At 37.1% G+C, this 24,588-nt stretch overlaps 1 pseudogene; it reads left to right on the forward strand.

Moving 5' to 3' along the window:
* Positions 1-24,588, forward strand: part of LOC132494738 (coiled-coil domain-containing protein 150-like) — a 170,210-nt pseudogene that overhangs the window by 31,754 nt on the left and 113,868 nt on the right.

Raw genomic sequence — 24,588 nt, forward strand, 5'->3', positions numbered from 1 at the left:
TTGTGTTGTAGCTAAGAAATTTTTGCCTAATCTAAGATTACATAGATTTTCTCCTTTGTTCTCTAGAACTTTTTTGTTCAATATGAGGTGTATGATCCACTTCAAGTTAATTTTTGTATATCATGCAAGATGTAGTCCAAGGTTCATTTATTCTTAGGTGGATCATCTGATTGTTTTAGTACCTTTTTATTATTGAGATATAATTAATATACCATAAATTCACCTTCTTAAAATATACAAGTTAGTGATTTCTTAGTATATTCACAAGTTTGCACAAATACCACCACCATCTTATTCTAGAACCTTTTTTATCATCCTAAAAAGAAACCCAGTACCCATTAGGAGTCACTCCCTATTTACCCCTGCCCACCTCTGGCAACTACTATTCTACTTTCTACCTCAGTGGATTTGTCTGTTCTGGACATGTCATGTAAATAGAATCAAATAGTATGTGGCCTTTTGGGTCTAGCTTCCTAGCATGATGATTTCAAAGTTTGTCCATTTTGTAGTATATATAAGTACTTCGTTTCTTTTATGGCTGAATAATATTGCATGAATATAACACACTTCATTATCCATTCATCAGTTGATAGACATTTAAGCTGTTTCCATTTTTTGGCTATTAAGAATAATGCTATGAACATTTGTGTACAGTTCTTTTTGTGAGCATATGTTTTCAGTTCTCCAGGAGCAAAACTACTGGGTCATGTGATAACTCTGTTTATCATTTTGAGAAACTGCCAAACTGTTTCACAAGTAAGGTAGTTGCACCATTTTACAATCCCACTAGCAATGTATGAGCATTCCACTATCTACGTCCTCACCTAAACTTGTTTAAAAAAACTTTAAAAAAAATAACACCCATCCTAGTAGGTGTGAAGTATCTCATTGCAGTTCTTTTTTTTAACTGAGGTGAAATTCACATACTATAAAATCAGCCATTTAAAAGTGAACAATTCAGTGGCATTTAGTACAATATTCACAATATTGTGCAACCACCACCTCTGTCTAGTTCCAAAGCATTTCAATACCCCGAAAGGAAACTCCATACCCACTAAGCAATCACTCCTTATTCCCTCCTTCCCCCAGCCCCTGACAACCACTACTCTGCATTCTGTCTCTATGGATTTACCTATTATGGATATTTCATATGAATATAACGATACAATATGGGATCTTTTGTATGTGGCTTCTTTCACGTAGCATAATGTTTTTGAGGGTCATCCATGTTTTTGTATCAGTATGTATCAGTACTTCATTCCTTTTTATGGTTGAGTAATATTCATTTTGTGTGTGTTTGTGTGTGTGTGTGTGTGTGTGTGTGTGTGTGTTGAGTTGGCTAAAAAGTTCGTTTGGGTTTTTTGTAAGATTTTACAGGAAACCCAAACGAATTTCTTGGCCAACCCAATATATGTATGTGTGTGTGTATACATGCACACACACACACGTATATATATGTACACACACACATACCACAATTTCTTTATCTGTTTATCTGTTGATGGATGTTTGCATTGTTTCTGCCTTTTGGCTGTTGTGATTAGTGCTGCTATAAACACTTGTATGTGTATTTGTAAGTACCTCTTTTCATATCTTTGAGATATATAGCTATGAGTGGAATTGCAGGGTCGTATGGTAATTTTATGTTTAACTTTCTGAAGAACCACCAGACTGTTTTCCACAGTGCTGAACCACTTTTTCTTCCCACCAGCAGTGTACAAAGGCTCCAGTTGCTCCACATTCTCACCAACACGTTATTTATTTATTTATTTATTTATTTATTTATTTATTTATTTATTTATTTTATTTTACTTTTGGCTGTGTTGGGTCTTTGTTGCTGCATGTGGGCTCTCTCTAGTTGCATCCAACGGGGGCTACTCTTCCTTGCAGTGTGCGGGCTTCTCATTGCAGTGGCCTCCCTTGTGGTGGAGCGCAGGCTCTAGGGTTGTGGGCTTCAGTAGTTGTGGCACGTGGGATCCAGAGCGCAGGCTCAGTAGTTGTGGCACACGGGTCCAGTTGCTCCACAGCATGTGAGATCTTCCTGGACCAGGGCTCGAACCCATGTCCCCTGCATCAGCTGGCAGATTCTTTTTTATTTTTTACATCTTTATTGGAGTATAATTGCTTTACAATGGTGTGTTAGTTTCTGCTTTATACCAAAGTGAATCAGTTATACATATGCATATGTTCCCATATCTCTTCCCTCTTGTGTCTCCCTCCCTCCCACCCTCCCTATCCCACCCCTCTAGATGGTCACAAAGCACCGAGCTGATCTCCCTGTGCTATGCGGCTGCTTCCCACTACCTATCTATTTTACATTTGGTGTGTATATGTCCAGGCCACTCTCTCCCTTTGTCACAGCTTCCGCCTCCCCACATCCTCAAGTCCATTCTCTAGTAGGTCTGTGTCTTTATTCCTGTCTTACCCCTAGGTTCTTCATGACATTTTTTTCCTTAAATTCCATATATATGTGTTAGCATACAGTATTTGTCTTTCTCTTTCTGACTTACTTCACTCTGTATGACACACTCTAGGTCCATCCACCTCATTACAAATAGCTCAATTTCGTTTCTTTTTATGGCTGAGTAATATTCCATTGTATATATATGCCACTCCTTCTTTATCCATTCATCCGATGATGGACACTTAGGTTGTTTCCATCTCCTGGCTATTTCAAACAGAGCTGCAATGAACATTTTGGTACATGACTCTTTTTTTCCCCCCAAGGTTTTCGCTTTAATGGCACCATAGATCTTTCCATACTAAAACTTATAAAAGTCTTTCATCTACCTTCTTACTGGATTAAAAAGAATGTGCAATTTAAGGGAAAGTTATGATACATTAGTTTAAGCAGTCTAATGTTATTTTGCTAGTAATTAAGTCTAATATCTATTTCTCCCTCCCAAGAAGCCTAAATATCAGAAGAATGCATTTATTCTTTTTTTTTACTTTCTGCTTTACAACAAAGTGAATCAGTCACATATATACATCTGTTCCCACATCCCTTCCCTCCTGCGTCTCCCTCCCTCCCACACTCCCTATCCCACCCCTCCAGGCGGCCGCAAAGCACCGTGCTGATCTCCCTGTGCTATGCGGCTGCCTCCCGCCAGCTATCTACCTTACGTTTGGTTGTGTATATATGTCCATGCCTCTCTCTCGCTTTATGACAGCTTACCCTTCCCCCTCCCCATATCCTCAAGTCCGTTCTCAATTAGGTCTGTGTCTTTATTCCTGTTTTACCCCTAGGTTCTGCATGACATTTTTTTTTCTTAAATTCCATATATATGTGTTAGCATACGGTATTTGTCTTTCTCTTTCTGACTTACTTCACTCTGTATGACAGACTCTAGGTCTATCCACCTCATTACAAATAGCTCAATTTTGTTTCTTTTTATGGCTGAGTAATATTCCATTGTATATATGTGCCACATCTTTATTCATTCATCCGATGATGGACACTTAGGTTGTTTCCATCTCTGGGCTATTGTAAATAGAGCTGCAATGAACATTTTGGTACATGTCTCTTTTTGAATTATGGTTTTCTCAGGGTATATGCCCAGTAGTGGGATTGCTGGGTCATATGGTAGTTCTATTTGTAGTTTTTTAAGGAACCTCCATACTGTTCTCCATAGTGGCTGTACCAATTCACATTCCCACCAGCAGTGCATGAGTGTTCCCTTTTCTCCACACCCTCTCCAGCATTTATTGTTTCTAGATCTTTTGATGATGGCCATTCTGACTGGTGTGAGATGATATCTCATTGTAGTTTTCATTTGCATTTTTCTAATGATTAATGATATTGAGAATTCTTTCATGTGTTTGTTGGCAGTCTGTATATCTTCTTTGGAGAAATGTCTATTTAGATCTTCTGCCCATTTTTGGATTGGGTTTGTTTTTTTGATATTGAGCTGTATGAGCTGCTTATAAATTTTGGAGATTAATCCTTTGTCAGTTGCTTCATTTGCAAATATTTTCTCCCATTCTGAGGGTTGTCTTTTTGTCTTGTTTATGGTTTCCTTTGCTGTGCAAAAGCTTTGCAGTTTCATTAGGTCCCATTTGTTTATCTTTGTTTTTATTTCCTTTTCTCTAGGAGGTGGGTCAAAAAGGATCTTGCTGTGATTTATGTCATAGAGTGTTCTGCCTTTGTTTTCCTCTAAGAGTTTGATAGTTTCTGGCCTTACATTTAGGTCTTTAATCCATTTTGAGCTTATTTTTATGTATGGTGTTAGGGAGTGATCTAATTTGTTACTTTAACATGTCCCTCTCCAGTTTTCCCAGCACCACTTAATGAAGAGGCACTCCTTTCTCCATTGTACATTCCTGCCTCCTTTATCAAAGATAAGGTGACCATATGTATGTGGGTTTATCTCTGGGCTTTCTATCCTGTTCCATTGATTTATCTGTCTGTTTTTGTGCCAGTACCATACTGTCTTGATTACTGTAGCTTTGTAGTATAGTCTGAAGTCAGGGAGCCTGGTTCCTCCAGCTCCGTTTTTCGTTCTCATGATTGTTTTGGCTATTCGGGTTCTTTTGTGTTTCCATACAAATTGTGAAATTTTTTGTTCTAGTTCTGTGAAAAATGCCAATGTTAGTTTGATAGGGATTGCATTGAATCTGTAGATTGCTTTGGGTAGTAGAGTCATTTTCACAATGTTGATTCTTCCAATCCAAGAACATGATATATCTCTCCATCTATTTGTATCATCTTTAATTTCTTTCAAAAGTGTCTTATAATTTTCTGCATATAGGTCTTTTGTCTCCTTAGATAGGTTTATTCCTAGATATTTTATTCTTTGTGTTGCAGTGGTAAATGGGAGTATTTTCTTGATTTCACTTTCAGATTTTTCATCATTAGTGTATAGGAATGCCAGAGATATCTGTGCATTTATTTTGTATCCTGCTCCTTTACTGAATTCATTGATTAGCTCTTGCAGTTTTCTGGTAGCATCTTTAGGATTCTTTGTGTATAGTATCATGTCATCTGCAAACAATGACAGCTATACTTCTTCTTTTCCGATATGCATAACTTTTATTTCCTTTTCTTCTCTGATTGCTGTGGCTAAAACTTCCAAAACTATGTTTAATAAGAGTGGTGAGAGTGGGCAACCTTGTCTTGTTCCTTATCTTAGTGGAAATGCTTTCAGTTTCACCATTGAGGATGATGTTGGCTGTGGGTTTGTCATATATAGCCTTTATTATGTTGAGGAAAGTTCTCTCTGTGCCTACTTTCTGGAGGGTTTTTATCATAAATGGGTGTTGAATTTTGACAAAAGCTTTCTCTGCATCTATTGAGATGACCATATGGTTTTTCTCCTTCAGTTTGTTAATATGGTGTATTACATTGATTGATTTGTGTATATTGAAGAATCCTTGCATTCCTGGAATAAACCCCACTTGATCATGGTGTATGATCCCCTTAATATGCTGTTGGATTCTGTTTGCTAGTATTTTGTTGAGGATTTTTGCATCTATGTTCATCAGTGATATTGGCCTGTAGTTTTCCTTCTTTGTGACATGCTTGTCTGGTTTTGGTATCAGGGTGATGTTGGCCACGTAGAATGAGTTTGGAAGTGTTCCTCCCTCTGCTCTATTTTGGAAGAGTTTGAGAAGGATAGGTGTTAGCTCTTCTCTAAATGTTTGATAGAATTCGCCTGTGAAGACATCTGGTCCTCGGCTTTTGTTTGTTGGAAAATTTTTAATCACAGTTTCAATTTCAGTGCTTGTGATTGGTCTGTTCATATTTTCGGTTTCTTCCTGATTTCATCTTGGCAGGTTGTGCATTTCTAATAATTTCTCCATTTCTTCCAGGTTGTCCATTTTATTGGCACAGAGTTGCTTGTAGTAATCTCTCATGATCTTTTGTATTTCTGCAGTGTCAGTTGTTACTTCTCCTTTTTCATTTCTAATTCTATTGATTTGAGTCTTCTCCCTTTTTTTCTTGATGAGTCTGGCTAATGGTTTATCAATTTTGTTTATCTTCTCAAAGAACCAGCTTTTAGTTTTGTTGATCTTTGCTATCGTTTCCTTCATTTCTTTTTCATTTATTTCTGATCTGATCTTTATGATTTATTTCCTTCTGCTAACCTTTGGGGTTTTTTGTCTTCTTTCTCTAATTGCTTTAGGTGCAATGTTAGGTTGTTTATTCAAGATGTTTCTTAAGGTAGGATTGTATTGCTATAAACTTCCCTCTTAGAACAGCTTTTGCTGCATCCCATAGGTTTTGGGTCGTTGTGTTTCCATTGTCATTTGTTTCTAGGTATTTTTTTATTTCCTCTTTGATTTCTTCAGTGATCACTTCGTTATTAAGTAGTGTATTGTTTACACTCCATGTGGTTGTATTTTTACAGATCTTTTCCTGTAATTGATATCTAGTCTCGTAGCGTTCTGGTCGGAAAAGATACTTGATACAATTTCAGTTTTTTAAATTTACCAAGGCTTGATTTGTGACCCAAGATATGATCTATCCTGGAGAATGTTCCATGAGTACTTGAGAAAAATGTGTATTCTGTTGTTTTTGGGTGGAATGTCCTATAAATATCAATTAAGTCCATCTTGTTTAATGTATCATTTAAAGCTTGTGTTTCCTTGTTTACTTTCATTTTGGATGATCTGTCCATTGGTGAAAGTGGGTTGTTAAAGTTCCCTACTATGATTGTGTTACTGTCGATTTCCCCTTTTATGGCTGTTACTATTTGCCTTATGTATTGAGGTGCTCCTATGTTGGGTGCATAAATATTTACAATTGTTATATCTTCTTCTTGGATCAATCCCTTGATCATTATGTCATTTCCTTCCTTGTCTCTTGTAATAGTCTTTATTTTAAAGTCTATTTTGTCTGATATGAGAATTGCTACTCCAGCTTTCTTTTGATTTCCATTTGCCTGGAACATCTTTTTCCATCCCCTCACTATCAGTCTGTATGTGTCTCTAGGTCTGAAGTGGGTCTCTTGTAGACAGCATATATATGGGTCTTGTTTTTGTATCCATTCAGCCAGTCTGCTTCTTTTGGTGGGAGCATTTAATCCATTTACGTTTATGGTAATTATCCATATGTATGTTTCTATTCCCATTTTCTTAATTGTTTTGGGTTTGTTATTGTAGGTCTTTTCCTTCTCTTGTGTTTCTTGCCTAGAGAAGTTCCTTTAGCTTTTGCTGTAAAGCTGGTTTGGTGGTGCGGAACTCTCTCAGCTTTTGACTGTCTGTAAAGGTTTTAATTTCTCCATCAAATCTGAATGAGATCCTTGCTGGGTAGAGTAATCTTGATTGTAGGTTTTTCTCCTTCATCACTTTAAATATGTCCTGCCAGTCCCTTCTGGCTTGCAGAGTTTCTGCTGAAAGATCAGCTGTTAACCTTATGGGGATTCCCTTGTGTGTTATTTGTTGTTTTTCCCTTGCTGCTTTTAATATGTATTCTTTGTATTTAATTTTCGACAGTTCGATTAATATGTGTCTTAATGTGTTTCTCCTTGGATAGCATGCAGATTCTTAACCACTGAACCATCAGGGAAGCACCTATTTTTTGTTTTCTGATAATAGCCATCCTAGTAAATGTGAAAGTGGTACCTCATTTTGGTTTTGATTTGCATTTCCTTAATGGCTAATAATGTTGAGCATCTTATTATGTGTTTATTGGCCATTTGTATATCTTCTTTGGAGAGCTGTTCACTCAGATCCTTTACCAATTTTTAAGGTGGGTTATTTAATGTATTTTAATTGTTGAGTTGTAAGAGTTCTTTATATATTTTGCATGGTAGACTCTTATCAGATATGTGACTTGCAGATATTTTTCTCCCATTCTGTGGGTTCTGTTTAAATTTTTATATTTTTATAAAGTCCAGTTTATCAATTTTTTCTTTAGTTGCCTGTCCTTTAAGTGTCACATCTGAGAAACTGTTGCCTGATCCAAGGTCACAAAGATTTACACCTTTTGGTTTTGTTTTGTTTTTATATCGGAGTATAGTTGATTAAGAATGTTGTGTTAGTTTCAGGTGTACAGCCAAGTGATTCAGTTATACATGTACCTATTCTTTTTCATATTCTTTTTCAATTTAGGTTATTACAGAATATTGTACAGTTTCCTGTGCTATACAGTAGGTCCTTGTTGGTTATCTGTTTTAAATATAGCAGTGTGTACATGTCAGTCCCAAACTCCCAATCCCTCCCCTCCCCCACCCTTCCCCCTGTAACCATAAGATCATTCTCTAAGTCTGTGAGTCTCTTTCTGTTTTGTAAATAAGTTCATTTGTATCTTTTTATTTTACATTCCACATATAAGTGATATCATGATATTTGTCTTTTTCTGTCTGACTTACTTTACTTAGTATAATAATCTCCAACTCCATCTATGTTGCTGAAAATAGGATTATTTCATTCTTTTCAATGGCTGAGTAATATTCCATTATATTTATGTACCTTATCTTCTTTATCCACTCCTTTGTCAATGGACATTTAGGTTGCTTCCATGTCTTGGCTCTTGTAAACAGCGCTGCAGTGAACATTGGGGTGCATGTATCCTGTCAAACCATGTTTTTTTTTGCAGATATGTGCCCAAGAGTGGGATTCCTAGATCATATAGTAGTTCTAATTTTAGTTTTTTAAGGAACCTCCGTATTGTTCTCCACAGTGGCTGCACCAACTTACATTACCACCAGCAGTGTAGGAGGGTTCCCTTTTCTCCACACCCTCTTTAGCATTTATTTCTTGTAGACTTTTTGATAATGGCCATTCTGACTGGTGTGAGGGGATATCTCATTGTAGTTTTGAGTTGCATTTCTGTAATAATTAACAGTGTTGAGCATCTTTTCGTGTACCTCTTGGCCATCAGTATGTCTTCTTTGGAGGAATGTCTATTTAGGTCTTCTGCCCAGTTTTTGATTGGGTCATTTTTTTGGTATTGAGCTGCATGAGCTGTTGGTATGTTTTGAAGACTAATCCCTTGTCGGTTGCATCGTTTACAAATATTTTCTCCCATTCTGTGGGCTGTCTTCATTTTGTTTATGGTTTTTTTTTGCTGTTCAAAAGCTTTTGAGTTTAATTTGGTCCCATTTGTTTATTTTTGTTTTTATTTTCATTACTCTAGTAGGTGGGTCAAAAAAGATCTTGCTGTGGTTTATGTCAAAGAGGTTTTTCCTATGTTTTCCTCTAAGAGTTTTATAGTGTCCAGTATTACATTTAGGTCTTTAATCCATTTTGAGTTTATTTTTCTGTATGGTGTTAGGGAGTGTTCTGATTTCATTCTTTTACATGTAGCTCTCCAGTTTTCCCAACACCACTTATTGAAGAGGCTATCTTTCCTCCATTGTATAGTCTTACCTCCTTTATTGTAGATTAATTGATGATAGGTTGGTGGTTTATTTCTGGGCTTTCTATCCTGTTCCATTGAATTATATTTCTGTTTTTGTGCCAGTATGATACTACTGTTTTGATTACTGTAGCTTTGTAGTATGGTCTGAACTCAGGGAGCCTGATTCCTCCAGCTTCGTTTTTCTTTCTCAAGAGTGCTTTGGCTATTCAGGGTCTTTTGTGTCTCCATACAGATTTTAAGATTTTTTGTTCTAGTTCTGTGAAAAACGCCATTGGTAATTTGGTAGGGATTTCATCGAATCTGTAGATTGTCTTGGGTAGTATAGTCATTTTGACAATATTGCTTCTTCCAGTCCTAGAACATGGTATATCTTTCCATCTGTGTCATCTTTGATTTCTTTCATCAGCATCTTACAGTTTTCAGAATAATGGTCTTTTGCCTCCTTAGGTAAGTTTATTCCTAGGTGTTTTATTCTTTTTAATATGATGGTAACTGTGATTGTTTCCCTAATTTCTCCTTCTGATCTCTCATTGTTAGTGTATAGAAATGCAACAGATTTCTGTGTATTAATTTTGTATCCTGAAACTTGACTGAATTCATTGATGAGCTCTAGTAGTTTTCTGGTAGCATCTTTAGGATTTTCTATGTATAGTATCTGCAAACACCTGCAAACAGTGACAGTTTTACTTCTTCTTTTCCAGTTTTGTTTCCTTTATTTTTTTTTCTTCTCTGATTACCATGACTAGGACTTCCAAAACTGTGTTGAATGAAAGTGGTGAGAGTGGACATCCTTGTCTTGTTCCTGATGTTAGGGGAGGTGTTTTCAGCTATCCACAGTTGAGTATGACGTTAGCTGTAGGTTTGTCATATACAGTATTTATTATGTTGAGGTAGGTTCTCTCTAGACCCACTTTCTGTAGAGTTTTTATCATAAATAGGTGTTGAATTTTGTCAAAAGCTTTTTCTGCATCTATTGAGAGGATCATATGGTTTTTATTCTTCAATTTGTTGATGTGGTGTATCACACTGATTAATTTGTAGAGACTGAAAACTCCTTGCATTCCTGGGATAAATTCCACTTGATCGTAGTGTATGATCCTTTTAATGTATTGTTGGATTTGGTTTGCTAGTATTTTGTTGAGGATGTTTGCTCCTGTGTTCATCAGTGATATTGGCCTATAATTTTCCTTTTTTGTGGTATCTTTGTCTGGTTTTGGTATCAGGGTGATGGTGGCCTCATAGAATGAGCTTGCAAGTCTTCCCTCCTCTGCAGTGTTTTGGAATAGTTTCAGAAGGATAAGTGTTAACACTTCTCTAAATGTTTGATAGAAGTCGCCTGTGAAGCCATCTGGTCCTGGACTTTTGTTTGTTGGGAGTTTTTAAAGCACAGTTTTAATTTCAGGGCTTGTGGTTGGTCTGTTCATATTTTCTATTTCTTTCTGGTTCAGTCTTGGGAGATTATATTTTTCTAAGAACTTGTCCATTTCTTCTAGGTTGTCTGTTTTATTGGTATATAGTTGCTTTTAGCAGTCTCTTATGATCCTTTGTATTTCTATGGTGATTGTTGTAACTTCTCCTTTGCCATATCTAAGTTTACTGATTTGAGTCCTCTCCCTCTTTTTCTCGATGAGTCTGGCTAAAGGTTTATCAATTTTACCTTCTCAAAGAACCAGCTTTTCGTTTCATTGATCTTTTCTGTTGTTTTCTTTGTCTCGATTTCATTTCTTTCCGCTCTGATCTTTGTAATTTTTTCCCTTCTAACTTTGGGTTTTGTTTGTTCTTCTTTCTCTAGTTGCTTTAGGTGTAAGGTTAGGTGGTTTATATGTGATTTTTCTTGTTTCCTAAGGTAAGATTTTATTGCTAGAAACTTCCCTGTTAGAACTGCTTTTGCTGCATCCCATAGATTTTGGATCATTGTGGTTTGGTTTTCATTTGTCTGTTAGTATTGTTTTATTTCCTCTTTGATTTCTTCAGTGATCCATCGGTTGTTTAGTAACATATTGTTTAGCCTCCACATGTTTGTGTTTTTTTACAGTTTTTTTTCTTGTAGTTTATTTCTAATCTCATAGCATTGTGGTTGGAAAAGATGCTTGATATGATTTCAATTTCCTTAAAGTTACCAAGACTCGCTTTGTGATCAGTCCTGGAGAATGTTCCATGTGCACTTCAGAAGAATGTTTACTCTGCTGCTTTTGAATGAAATGCTCTATAAATATCAGTTAGGTGCATCTGGTCTAATGTGTCATTTAAGGCCTTTGTTTCCTTATTGATTTTCTTTCTGGATGATCTGTTCTTGGATGAAAGTGGGGTGTTAAAGTCCCCCACTATTATTGTATTACTGTCAATTTCTCCTTTTATGGCTGTTAGTATGTGCCTTATATATTGGAGTGCTCCTATGTTGGGTACATATACGTTTTCGATTGTTATAGCTTCTTCTTAGATCGATCACTTGATCATTATGTAGTGGCCTTCTTTATCTCTTGTAACAGTCTTTATTTTAAAGTCTATTTTGTCTGATATGAGTATGGCTACTTTAGCTTTCTTTTGATTTCTATTTGCATGGAATATCTTTTTCCATCCTCTCAATTTCAGTCTGTATGTGTCCCTAGATCTGAGGTGGGTCTCTTATAGACAACATATATACGGATCTTGTTTTTGTATCCATTCAGCCAGTCTGTGTCTTTTGGTTGGAGCATTTAATCCATTTACATTTAAGGTAATTATCAATATGTGTGTTCCTCTTGCCATTTTCGTAATTGTTTTGGATTTGGGTTTTTCTGTGGGTTTTTTTGGCTGCATCCGTTGTTTTGGGACATGGCAGTGAAAGTGCCAAGTCCTAACCACTGGACCACCAGGGAATTCCCTGGATTTGTTTTTGTAGGTCTTTCTTCTTTCCTTCCTCTTTTGTTCTCTTATATTGTGATTTGATGACCAACTTTAATGTTGTGTTTCAATTCCTTTTACTTTTTTGTGTGTATCTATTGCAGATTTTTGGTTTATGGTTCCCTTGAGCTTTTGATACAGCAGTCTGTATATAAAGAAGATTGCTTTAAGTTTCTAGTGTTTTAATTTCAAATGCAATTCCAATATCCTGCATTTGTGCTCTCCTCTTCTCACAGTTACTGGTTTTGATATCATATTTGTGTGCAGATGATTTCCTACATTAACTGTATGTTTACGTTTACTGCTGAGCTTTCCATTCATAATTTTCTTGTTTCTAGTTGTGGCCTTTTCTTTTCCACCTAGAGAAGTTCCTTTAGTGTTTGTTGTAAAGGAGGCCTGGTGGTGCTGAATTCTCTTGGCTTTTGCTTGTCTATAAAGCTTTTGATTTCTCCTTCAAATCTGAAAGAGAGCCTTGGTGGGTAGAGTATTCCTGGTTTTAGGTTCTTGCCTTTAATCACTTTAAATATATCTTGCCACTCCCTTCTGGCCTGCAGAGTTTCTGCTGAGAGATCACTTGATAGCCTTACGGGAATTCCTTTGTATGTTACTTGTTGCTTTTCCCTTGTTGCTTTTAATATCTTTTCTTTGTCTTTAATTTTTGTCAGTTTGATTACTGTGTGTCCTGGCATATTCCTCCTTGGGTTCATCCTACCTGGGAGTCTCTCTGCATCCTGGACTTGGGTTACTGTTTCCTTTTCCATGTTAGGGAAGTTTTCAGCTATTATCTCTTCAAATATTTTCAAAGGTTCTTTCTCTCTCTATTCTTCTTCTGGGAGGCCTATAATGTGAATGTTGGTGCATTTAATGTTGTCCCGAAGTCTCTTAGACTGTCTTCATTTCTTTTCATTCTTTTTTCTTTATTCTGCTCCATAGCAGTGATTTCCACCTTTCTGTCTTCCACCTCATTTATCCATTCTTCTGCCTGAGTTATTCTGCTATTGATTCCTTCTAGTGTATATTTCATTTCAGTTATTGTATTGTACATCTCTGTTTGTTTGGTCTTTAGTTCCTGTATGTCTTTTTTAAACATTTCTTGTATCTTCTCAGTCTGTGCCTCCATTCTTTTCCTGAGATCGTGGAACATCTTCAATATCATTACTCTGAATTCTTTTTCCAGTAGATGGCCTATCTCCACTTCACTTAGTTATTCTTCTGGCGTTTTATCTTTTTCTTTCATCTGGGACATATTCCTTTGCCGTCTCATTTTGTCTAACTTTCTGTGATTGTGGTTTCCATTCCACAGGCTGTAGGATTGTAGTTCTTCTTGCTTCTGCTGTCTGCCCTCTGGTGGATGAGGCTGTCTAAGAGGCTTGTGCAGGCTTCCTGGTTCCTGCCCACTGGTGGGTAGAGCTGGTTCTTGTCCCTCTGGGCAGGGCCATGCTCAGGAAGACTTTAAGCAGCCTGTCTGCTGATGGGTATGACTGTATTCCCGCCCTGTTGGTTGTTTGGCCTGAGGCGTCCCAGCACTGGAGCCTACAGGCTGTTGGGTGGGGCTAGGTCATTGGGAGGAAATGGCAGCGTCCAGGAGTGCTCATGCTAATGATTACTCCCCACAACTACTGCTGCCAGTGTCTTTGTACCTGCAGTGAGCCATAGCACCTCCCCTGCCTCTCCAGGAGACCCTCCAATACTAGCAGGTAGGTCTGGCCCAGTCTCTTACGAGGTCACTGCTTTTTTTCCCTGGGTCCTGGTGCACATGAGACCTTGCCTGTGCTCTCCAAGAGTGGAGTTTCTGTTTCCCCAGTCCTGTGGAATTCCTGCGATCAAACCCCACTGGCCTTCAAAACCAGATTCTCTGGGGGCTCTTCCTCCTCTTACCAGGCCCCCATGCTGGGAAGGCTGACATGGGGCTCTGAACTTTCAGTCCTGTGGGAAACCTTTTCAGGTATAATTACTTTCTAGTTTGTGGGTCGCCCACCCAGTGGGTATGGGATTTGATTTTATTGCAGTTGTGCCCCTCCTACCATCTCGTTGTGGCTTCCTCTTTGTCTTTGGCTGTAGGGTGTCTCTTTAGGTAGGTTCTAGTGTTTTATTTTCTATGGTTGTTCAGCAGTTAGTTGTGATTTTGGTGTTTTTGTATGAAGGAGTGAGCTCATGTCCTTCTACTCCCCCATCTTGCATCTGTCATCCTGCACCCATTTTTTATTCTAACAGTTTTATAGTTTTACAGATTACATTTTGGTCTTTGATCCATTTTGTGTTAAATTTTATATATGGTATGAGGTAGAGGTTTAACTTCATTATTTTGCCTGTGGATATCCAGTTCTCCCAGGACGATTTGTTGGAAGACTGTTCTTTCTATTGAATGATCTTGGCTCCCTTGTCAAAATCTAGTTAAACATAGATGCATGGGCTTATTTCTGGACTCTCAATTCCATTGCATTGATATATATGACTGTACGTATGCCAGTACCACATGGTCTTGATTACTGTAGCTTTGTCATAAGTTTTAAAATTGAGACGTGTGAGCCCTCCAACTTTATTTTTTTTGAGATTGTTCTGGCTATTCTGGATCCTTGCATGTCTATATGAATTTCAGGATCTGATTTTCCATTTCTGCAAAAAAAGAGGAGCTGGAATTTTGATAGGGTTTGTATGATCCTGTAGATCAATTTGGAGAGTATTGTGATCTTAACAATAGAGTATATATTTTCTCTATATAAGATTGTGCCATCTGCAAATGGAGATAGTTTTATTTTTTCCTTTCCAATTTGTTGCTGTTTGTTTCTTTTTCTTGTGTAATTGCTTTGGCTAGAACCTCCAGCCATGAGAGGTTGAATAGAAGTGATGAGAGCAGACATCCTTGTTTTGTTCCTGAGTTTACAGGGTTAGCTTTCAGTTTGGCACCATTAAGTATGATGTTAGCTGTGTGCTTTTCCTAAATGCCCATGATCAGGATGAGGAAATTCCCTTCTATTCCTAGTTTGTTGGGAATTCTTATCATGAAAATATGTTGAACTTGTTCAGTTGCTTTTTCTATATCTGTTGGAATAATCTTGTGGATTTTGTCCTTTATTCTATTAGTAAGGTGTATTACATTGATTGATTTCAAATGTGGAACCAAGTTTTCCTTTGGGGGATAAATTTCACTTGATCATGGTGTATAATCCTTTTCATATATTGTTTGATTTGGCTTGCTATTATTTTGTTGAGGATTTAAAAATTATATTAATAAGGGTTATCACATAGTTTTTTTTTTCTTGTGACATCTTTGGTTTTGTTCTCAAGGTATTGAATAATATTGGCCTCTTAAAATGATTTGATAGTGTTCCCTCTCCTATTTTGAGAAGACTTTGTGAGGGATTGGTGTTAATTCTTTCAGTGTTTTGTAGAATTCAACAGTAAAGCCATCTGGTTCTAGGTTTTTCTTTGTGGGGAGTGTTTTGTTTTTAATTATTATTATTATTGATCCAGTCTCTTTATTTGTTACAGTTCCATTCATATTTCTACTTCTTTTTGAGTTTTAGTCATGTGGGTCTTTCTAGGAATTTGTCCATTTCATCTAGGCTATGTAATTAACTGGCATACAGTTGTTCATAGTAGCCCCTTTTTAATTTCTGGGAGTTCAATACAATCTCTCTTCTTTCATTTCTAATTTTAGCAATTTGTGTATTCTTTATATTTTTTTTCTTGGTTAATACCACAGTGGTTTGTCAATTTTGTTGATCTTGTCAAAGAACCAACTTCTGGTTTTACTGATTTTCTCTATTGTTTTTCTAGCCTCTGTTTTATTTCTGCTATAATCCTTATTATTTTCTTCCTTTTGCTTGCTTTGAGTTTAATTTTCTTTTTCTAGGTTCTTAAGATGGATGCTTAGGTTATTGATATGAGATATTTCTCTTTTTTAAAATACAAGTTTATACAGCTACATATTTCCCTCTAAGCACCACTTTAGCTGCATACCATACATTTTCTTTATCATGTTATATTTTCATTTTCATTCATCTCAAAATATTCTTTAATTTCCTTTGTAATTTCCTCTTTGACCCATTGATTATTTAGAAATATGTTGTTGATATCCCCATATATGTGAATTTCCAAATTTCCTTCTTTTATTCATTTAATTTTATTTCATTGGTGTTGGAGAACATACTTTATATAATTTCAGTCCTTTCAGATTTATTGAGAGTTGTTTTATGGTTTAACATGTGGTATATCCTAGAGCATGCTTCATGTGCACTTGAGAAAAATGTGTATTCTATTATTGTTTGGTGGAGTGTTCTAAAGATGTCTGTTAGGTCCAGTTGCTTTATAGTGTTGTTCAAGTCATCAGCTGTTGCTTCATTGATCATCTAACTGTTCCACCTATTATTGAAAGAGGTATATTGAAGTCTTCAACTGTTAGTGTTGAATTGTTATTTCTCCCTTCAATTCTGTCAGTTTTTGCTGTATTGTTTTTGCTTCATTGGGGTTGTGTTGTTAGATGCAAATGCATTTATAAATGTTATCTTCTTAATGGGTTGATCCTTTTTTCAATATATAATGTCCTTCTTCTTTTTTTTTTTTTTTTTTTGTTTCGTGGGCCTCTCACTGTTGTGGCCTCTCCCGTTGTGGAGCACAGGCTCTGGATGCGCAGGCTCAGCAGCCATGGCTCACGGGCCCAGCTGCTCCGCAGCATGTGGGATCTTCCCGAACTGGGGCACGAACCCGTGTCCCCTGCATCGGCAGGCGGACTCTCAACCACTGCGCCACCAGGGAAACCCTATAATGTCCTTCTTTATCTCACAGATTCTTGTCTTAATATCTACTTTGTCTCATGTTAGTGTAGCCACTCCAGCTCTTTTCAGATTACTGTTTACATCATATATCTTTTCCCATCCTTTTATTTTCAACCCATTTGTGTCTTTGGATCTAAAGTGTGTCTCTTATAAACAGCATACAGTTGGGTCTTTTAAAAAATTTATTCTGCCTGTCTCTGCTTCTTAGTTGGATTGTTTAATCCATTAATATTTAACATCATTACCCATAAGGTAGGATTTACATCTGCCACTTTACTATTTTTTTATATGTTTTATGTGATATTTGTTCCTCTCTTTCTCCAGTATTGCCTTCCTTTGTGTTAAGTAGATATTTCTGGTGCACTATTTTAATTCCCTTAACCTTTCTTTTACTATCTATTTTTGATTTATAGATAACTGAGTTACAAACAAAAACTACATATTTATATGTCTTCTACATGTACCTACGTTGCTACATTTTCTGGTACCCTTTATTTCTTTATGTGGATTCCAGTTATTATCTAATCCCCTTTTATTTCAGCCTGAAGAGCTCCCTTTAGCATTTCTTACAGGGCATTTTTTTCTAGCCTCACAGTCTAGACCCCACCAAAGGGTGGACACTGGTAAATTATCCCACACAATTTAAATTGGGATTAGAGAGAATTGACATCTTAGCAATATTGTATCTTCCTAATACAGGGACACAGTATGTCTCTCCATTTTATTTAGGCTTTTGATTTGTCTTGTCAGCATACTGTAATTTTCAGCATGTCAAATATTGGACATATTTTTTCTTAGATTTGTACCTAAGAATTTCATGGATTTTGGTGCTGTTATAAATGGAACTTTTAAGAAATATCAATTTCCAATTGTTTGTTGCTAATATATAGAAATACAATTGATTTGACCTTGTATTCTTCAACCTTACAAAACTCACTTATTCTAGGATTTCTTTTGTAGATTCTTTGGGATTTCCTATGTAGACTATCATTTCTGATGTAAGTAGACACAGTTTTATTTCTCCCTTTCCAATTTCTATGCTTTTTATTACTTTTCCTTACCTTGTTACACCAGCTAAGGCCTCCCGTATGATACTGAATAGGAATGGCAAGAGCAGATATCCTTGCCTTTTTCCCATTCTTAAGGGAAAACATTCAGTCTTCCACCAATACTGATATTAGTTGTAGGTTTTTACAGACATAACTGATCACATAGAGATGGTTCCCTTTCATTTCTAGGTTACTGGGTTTTTATCATAAATTAATTTGAATTTTGTGAAATGCTTTTTCTGTGTCTATTGAGATGGTCATATGGTTTTTCTTCTATAGTCTATTGATGTGGTGAATTATAGTAATTAATTTTGAATGTTGAACAAGCCTTGTATTACCAGAATAAACTACACTTAGTCCTGATTTGTTATCCTTTTATTTATTGCTGGATTCATTTTGCTAATATTCTTGGAGTATTTTTGCCTCTATATTTATATGCTCGAGTTAATATATAAATAGGTACCAAGTACCAGAAGGACTTTCACTTCTAGTAAATGCACACTATGCAATTTGTAATGTCTCCTGCTAAAGACAACTAAAAAGCAGGGAAACATATTCATAAGATACCATTTATTTTACAGTTAAAAATGTCATTTTAAAAACAAGATAAGGGCTTCTATGGTGGTGCAGTGTTTGAGAGTCCGCCTGCCGATGCAGGGGACATGGGTTAGTGCCCCGGTCCGGAAAGATCCCACATGCAGTGGAGCGGCAAGGCCCGTGGGCCATGGCTGCTGAGCCTGCACGTCCTTAGCCTGTGCTCCACAATGGGAGAGGCCACAACAGTGAGAGGCCTGCGTACCGCAAAAAAACAAAAACTACAACAATAACAAAAAAAAACAAGATAATATTTTTGGATCTGGCATAGAATTCTTTTCTCTTTTTTCTTCTAAAGGTAGGCATAAATGCATTAACCTGCAACCTGCAAACTCTAGAGGAAAAGAATAAGCAACTGGCAGATCAAATTGCTTCCCTAGAACTTGAGCAAGCAACTTCTGATTACCATTGGGGGTATGAAAAGTCAGTCTAAAGTAGCAATTAATGACTATGAGTTTTAAAAACAATCAGAAATCAGGAGATGGGTTTCCTTCATTTTTTTTGATAATTATCACAAGTCTGAATAATGCAGGCTAAATATGTCAGAGAGTCCTACGGTATTCAGACAATACAGGATTTAGGAAAACAAGAGTTTAAGACAGCCTTTAAATGTCTGCCTACACAGATGATCTATAATGCTGAAAAGCACCAATATTTCTAACGTTTTAAAATATTTTCTTTTCCATAAATTGTGAGGAACAAACTTGTATTTTTTTTCTCTTTCTGACAGTTCCATCCATTAGGAAATCAATAGTAAGTTTGATTCCTAAAAGCTACTTGACAAGGTCAATCCATTACAAATAAATGGTAGAATTCTTAAAACATCTTCAGGTGAAGGAGATTTAAGAAGATGATTGTTATGTTAAACAGCTAATAAGTTTTCCATGTGCTTCTGAATACTTGAGAAAGAATTAGCCATTGCTTCTATAACATGCAAATCATCTTTCAAAATTCCAAAGAAGGCCCTGTTGTGAAGTCTGCCTTAATCTGAACTAAATTCTTTCAAACTCTGTCATAAGCTGCTCATTACTTCAACTATAAAAAAATTACAGAGACTAAATATAAATCCTGGGACTTCCCTGGTGGTGCAGTGGTTAAGAATCCGCCTGCCAATGCAGGAGACATGGGTTCAAGCCCTGGTCCAGTAAGATCCCACATGCCACGGAGCAACTAAGCCCGTGTGCCCCAACTACTGAGCCTGTGCTCTAGGGCCCACGGGCCACAACTGCTGAGCCCTCGTGCCACAACTACTGAAGCCCGCATGCCTAGAGCCTGTGCTCTGCAACAAAGAGAAGCCACCTCAATGAGAAGCTCATACACTCCAATGAAGAGTAGCCCCCGCTCACTGCAACTAGGGAAAGTCCGTGTGCAGCAACGAAGACTCCATACAGCCAAAACTAAATAAATGAATAAAAATTAAAAATATATGTATAAATACTCTTATATTTTCATGGCTTTAGAGCCAGACTATCTATATTTCAATTTTGGCTGTGACCTTGGGTGTGATCCTTAACCTCTCAGAGCCTGAGTTTCTTAATCTCTCAAAATGGGGATAATCATACTATTATTAGGAATTTGTTGAGGTTAAGTAAGTTAATACATGTAAAGCATGTAGAGCATTCTAACATTTATTGAATTCTTAGTATCTCAACTGTCTTAGAAGAAAGCCTGTAAGTTCCTATCAGAGCAACAAGGTGCATTAGCTCTAATTCCTGGTACTGTCTCAAACCACGCCTCCCTCCCCCAAGATTAAAGGTTCATCCATGTCCTTTCCTGTTGGCCAGGCCTCAGCTGGGCTTATCCACCCACCTGGTTTGGGTCTCTCTGGAAGACCATATCTCAGTCTGCATGATTCTTTCATGCTGCTACTGCCAGTGAGCAGGCCTGTGACCTTATCCTATTAGTGACTTTGACGGGTCATGCAAGTGATTTGCTCAATGCTGTTTCTTGCCTGTCCACAGCATCTCTTGATTAAGGTCTCCCAGTGATATCGCATACCTCAGTTCCAGCTTATATGTCTATGCATAGAATCTTCTCTGACCAAACCTGCCTGGAAGTGCTTCACTTGGCTGTATGAGTCTTGAGGAAAGAGGTTAAGAAATTTTTTTTTTTTTCAATCTGAGCAATGTCATTAAACCTATTGTTCTTTGAGAATTAACACTTGAAATTCTCAATAAAAACTACCCTCTAGTATAACCTCTTACTGATTTTTAGAGATATACATATGAATGTGTGTTGTGTATGCCACACCACAGATTTAAATTCAGACCTGGTTACAATACTTGGCTCCATTTACTGTGTGACCTGGGCAAGTTCTTAACCTCTATGGCCTTCAGCGCCAAGGGGATCTGCCCTAACTGTGGGGTTCTACTGTGCAAACCTATATCAAGTTAGTTACTACATTTCTAACTGCTAAGTTAGAAATCGACCTGCCTATGCATCTGCCTTCACTCTCTTCTAATGCAAGAAGAGTAGTTACTCATCTGTATACTCCCTTGCCTACCGTAATGCCTAATACATAATAGGTGTTTAAGAAATGTTGATTGGGTAGAGCACAAAGAGGGTCATGTGTGTCTTACCAGGCTGTGAGGATTAAATGTCATACTGCGAGTAAAGTGCCCCTCACAGGGCCAACATATACAGTATACTTGTATAAATATAATTTCTTCTTTTTCTCACACTTCCTAATTTTAGGTTTATGTTTGCCATTTCAGCCTTTAATGACTGTGTAATTTTAAAATTTTTCTATTGAAATATAGTTGATTTACAACGTTGTGTTAATTTCTGCTGTACAGGAAAGTGACTCGGTTATACTTTTATATTTTTAAATATTCTTTTCCATGTGGTTTATCACAGGATATTGAATATAGTTCCCTGTGCTATACAGTAGGACCTTGTTGTTTATATATTCTATATATAATAGTTTGCATCTGCTAACCCCAAACTCCCACTCCCTCCCTCCCCCATTCTCCCCTCCCCCTTGGCAACCACAAGTCTGTTTGCTATGAATAATGGTGTAATTTAAGTCCATTACCACAGGCAGTCATGCAGGGATACACAATGAGAAAAGATCCAAATGTGAGAAGGTTACTATTCCTGGATTCAAGTTAAATGACTATTTGCCCCACTTCTCATTTGTATTTTAAACATACGTTTTCAAATGGTAGCACCAGACAGAAGTAGAATTAGTTGCATACACAACTAGGATTATAATGACTTGAAATTAAACAATGTATTAAATGTAGTATTTCTTAAAACTAGGGTGACATTCAGTCAGTGTATACTTGTGAGGGTGACAGAGTTGGTTCCATTTGCGGGGGCCTATGTCATACTGGTTGTTAAACATTTTGAATAAAATTCGTACTTAACAATCTACTTATAAAACAGCTTTACCAAGATGCTACTATCTCTTGGTTTTATGTATCCTTCTAACAGCTTCTGCTAACTTTTAGAGCTTACCCAGATTTTTAAAATTATTTTAGAAATTACTTTGTGGCTTACTGTTGATCCTTGTCAACCTACCTTTCATATCTTAAGATAATTCTTTCTGTGTTAGCTTCCTGCTTTTCCAAGGAGTGATGTTTTTGTGCTTGAGTTAAAATGTATATTCTAACCATTAGCATTTTTCTTTGTATGCTGTTTCTCAGGTGATTCTCCAGTTTCTGTTTTGCTCTGTATATTAATAAATTTTATAGTATATTGCCAAGATTATTTAAGCAAAGGTTACATTGAGTTCTGCATGCCACAACTCAGAATCTGAGATATTCACTCATTTAAGTGGTCTCTCTCTAATTTTTGGTGTTCCACCAATTTTCTTAAGTACAGGGGCTATTTAAATAATCTGAAAACAGTAATTTAAGTGACTGCCTTAACATCTACTTTCCTTTAGCAACTGGAACAATTTATTTTTGTTTGTCATAAATTTAAATAAGTGACTTTATGTCAAACAGTATCACATTTTGATTTTTCTTAGTTTTCACTTACCAGTGCATTAGTGTTCTCTTGGGTGGCAAAAAGGGGAAATTATTTTAAAAGTGTATTTGAAAGAGTAATAGAATTCTTTATGCCTTTGCCTAAAAGACGGAATTTTATTGAAGAAAAAAGTGCCATTATTTTATTTTTTATTTTTTTATTAGTTTCTGCTTCATAACAAAGTGAATCAGTCATACATATACATCTGTTCCCCCGTACCTTCCCTCTTGCGTCTCCCTCCCTCCCACCCTCCCTATCCCACCCCTCCAGGTGGTCACAAAGCACCGAGCTGATCTCCCTGTGCTATGCGGCTGCTTCCCACTATCTATCTACCTTACGTTTGGTACTGTATATATGTCCATGCCTCTCTTTTGCTTTGTCACAGCTTACCCTTCCCCCTCCCCATATCCTCAAGTCCATTCTCTAGTAGGTCTGTGTCTTTATTCCTGTTTTACCCCTAGGTTCTTCATGACATTTTTTTTTAATTCCATATATATGTGTTCACATACGGTATTTGTCTTTCTCTTTCTGAGTTATTTCACTCTGTATGACAGACTCTAGGTCTATCCACCTCATTACAAATAGCTTAGTTTCATTTCTTTTTATGGCTGAGTAATATTCCATTGTATACATGTGCCACATCTTCCTTATCCATTCATCTGATGATGGACACTTAGGCTGTTTCCATCTCCGGGCTATTGTGAATAGAGCTGCAATGAACATTTTGGTACATGTCTCTTTTTGAATTATGGTTTTCTCAGGGTATATGCCCAGTAGTGGGATTGCTGGATCATATGGTAGTTCTATTTTTAGTTTTTTAAGGAACCTCCATACTGTTCTCCATAGTGGCTGTACCAATTCACATTCCCACCAGCAGTGCAAGAGTGTTCCCTTTTCTCCACACCCTCTCCAGCATTTATTGTTTGTAGATTTCTTCATGATGGCCATTCTGACTGCTGTGAGATGATACCTCATTGTAGTTTTTACTTGCATTTCTCTAATGATTACTGATGTTGAGCATTCTTTAATGTGTTTCTTGGCAGTCTGTATATCTTCTTTGGAGAAATACCTATTTAAGTCTTCTGTCCATTTTTGTATTGGGTTGTGGTTTTTTTTTTTTTTTTTTTTTTGCTATTGAGCTGTATGAGCTGCTTATAAATTTTGGAGATTAATCCTTTGTCAGTTGCTTCATTTGCAAATATTTTCTCCCATTCTGAGGGTTGTCTTTTTGTCTTGTTTATGGTTTCCTTTGCTGTGCAAAAGCTTTGCAGTTTCATTAGGTCCCATTTGTTTATCTTTGTTTTTATTTCCTTTTCTCTAGGAGGTGGGTCCAAAAGGATCTTGCTGTGATTTATGTCATAGAGTGTTCTGCCTATGTTTTCCTCTAAGAGTTTGATAGTTTCTGGCCTTACATTTAGGTCTTTAATCCATTTTGAGCTTATTTTCGTGTATGGTGTTAGGGAATGATCTAATCTCATACTTTTACATGTCCCTGTCCAGTTTTCCCAGCACCACTTATTTATTTTTTTTCTTTTTGCGGTATGTGGGCCTCTCACTGTTGTGGCCTCTCCCGTTGCGGAGCACAGGCTCCGGATGCGCAGGCCCAGCGGCCATGGCTCACGGGCCCAGCCGCTCCGCGGCATATGGGATCCTCCCAGACCGGGGCACGAACCCGTATCCCCTGCATCGGCAGGCGGACTCTCAACCACTGCGCCACCAGGGAGGCCCCAGCACCACTTATTGAAGAGGCTCTCCTTTCTCTAGTGTACATTCCTGCCTCCTTTATCAAAGATAAGGTGACCATATGTGTGTGGGTTTATCTATGGGCTTTCTATCCTGTTCCATTGATCTATCTTTCTTTTTTTGTGCCAGTACCACACTGTCTTGATTACTGTAGCTTTGTAGTATAGTCTGAAGTCAGGGAGCCTGATTCCTCCAGCTCCATTTTTCGTTCTCAAGATTGCTTTGGCTATTCGGGTTCTTTTGTTTTTCCAAACAAATTTTGAAA

Source organism: Mesoplodon densirostris, chromosome 8, assembly GCF_025265405.1.
Source record: "Mesoplodon densirostris isolate mMesDen1 chromosome 8, mMesDen1 primary haplotype, whole genome shotgun sequence".
NCBI lineage: Eukaryota > Metazoa > Chordata > Mammalia > Artiodactyla > Ziphiidae > Mesoplodon > Mesoplodon densirostris.